We start from the raw sequence: 2,128 nt of genomic DNA, 5'->3' as shown, positions 1-2,128 counted from the left end.
AGGAAATCCATGTGAAATCAATAGTTGTATAAGACATGGACCGATACTCAGCTTTAGAGCTTGAGCAAGACACTGTATTTTGTTTATTGGCAGACCATGAGATAGTTGCTTCCTAGAAAAATACAATATACAATTATGGAACTACGTGTTTGAGGACAACCTACCCAATTTACATCTGAAAAGACATAAAAATCAAGTGTAGATTGGGAAATGAAATGAATATTGAGCTCGATGCCATGTAAGTAGCGAATAATGCGTTTTACCATTTTCTAGTGAGAAATGGTTAGTGAATGCATAAATTTTGAAACAAAATTTACACTATAGGTTAGGTCTGGCTGTGTAAGTGTTAGGTATTAGAGGGCACCAACAATGCTATGGCAATGGGTAGGGTCAAGAAAGGGAACATCACTAATGAGTCCCTTTTTTTGGGACAAAATGAGGCCATCTTAAGTACAATAAACTTGTATGCCTAAAAAGTAATGTAAGGAACCAAGGTTTTTCATGGAAAACAGGGTATTAATGGTACAAGTAAATTCATGCAAAAGAGCAGAGTTAGAACCTATTAAGAGAATATCATCAACATATAATAATAAACCAAGCATACCAAAAGATGAGTGATATGTAAAAATTGAGGGATCTGCCATACTACTCATAAACCCATATGAGATGAGAAAAATACTAAACTTATCGAACCATGCACAAGATGCTTGTTTTAAACCATACAAAGTTTTATTCAATTTGCAAACATATGAAGATAAGATAGGATCGATAAACCTGAAGGTTGTTCCATGAAAACGGACTCCTTAAGGTCCCCATGAAGGAAGGCAGTCTTGGCATCAAGTTGGCGAATGTGCTAGTGATTAATAAGTGCTAGGCTGATGAAGATCCGAATGGTGCCAATTTTGATAACATGAGAGAATGTCTCATTGTAATCGACACCATCGACTTGATGAAAGCCTTTTGTGACACGTCGAGATTTCAAGCAATCAAAAGAGTCATAAGCATTGAGTATTCTCTTAAAGAGCCATTTGCATCCAACAACCTACATGTTTGGAGTCTGAGTAACAAAAGTTTAGGTGTGGTTGTCATGAAGAGCTTGTAATTCATCATGCATAGCCTTAGACCACTCGGCATGGTTCAATGCAAATCAAACGGTCTTGTGCTCTTTGGGAAGGTCAATAAGGGTATGGATATTTCCATATTTAGGATTAGGTTTGTGGGTCCCAACTTTGGCACGAGTGACCATCGAATGAGGAGGAGGGGTCCGAGGGGAAGGAGAAGTTATGGATGGAGCGAGCAAACGGGTTGGAAGGGGGTTACCGTGAGATGAAGGTGCGGTGAGGTTGGGATGCTGCGAGGAGGGCTCAATGTCGAGAGCCAACAAGGGAGTGAGAATGGAACCAATTGCCTGTTGACCGGGCCAGTGGAGGTGATAACTGAAAGTGAGTTGCACTAGGGATATCCACAGGGTTAGTGATAGGTGACTGCCATTCAATAAAAGTTTATAAAGTTTGAGTATCAAAAGAGGGTAGATGAAGGTTAATGGGTTGTTTGAATGGAAAACTATTTTCATAAAAAACTACATGGTGAGAAATAAAGGTCTTGTGTAAGGGTGGATGATAGCACTTATGCCCTTTATGTGTATCACTGTAGCCCAGGAAATGCAGGGTAGGATTTTTAGGTCAAATTTATTTTTCTTTGTATCCCAAGTATAGAGATAAAATTTCGAGCCAAAATCCTAAGGGATAAATAATCAGGATACTGGCCAGAATATAGAGAACATAGATTGAAGTTTGATGGATTTAGAAGGTAGTCGGTTAACTAAAACGATGGCAGTGGAAAAAGCTTCAACTCAAAAACGTTTGGGTATGCCACTATTTTGTTCACGTATGGTGCAATGACATCGTTCCTCCGAACCATTTTGTTCGAGTGTATGCCGACAAGAATATTGGTGGATAATATCTTGTGGTTGAAGATGCAAATTAAATTGATTGTTAGCGTATTCACTGCCACCATCAAACTGAAACACTTTTACTTTCTTATTAAACTGACAATCAAAAGACTTCTGGAAAAGTAAGAAGGTATTAAAAAAACTAGATTTATTCCATAAAGAAATAAACCACAGATA

Source organism: Juglans microcarpa x Juglans regia, chromosome 4S, assembly GCF_004785595.1.
Source record: "Juglans microcarpa x Juglans regia isolate MS1-56 chromosome 4S, Jm3101_v1.0, whole genome shotgun sequence".
NCBI classification, from domain to species: Eukaryota; Viridiplantae; Streptophyta; class Magnoliopsida; order Fagales; family Juglandaceae; genus Juglans; species Juglans microcarpa x Juglans regia.
This window is presented reverse-complemented; position numbering follows the sequence as displayed.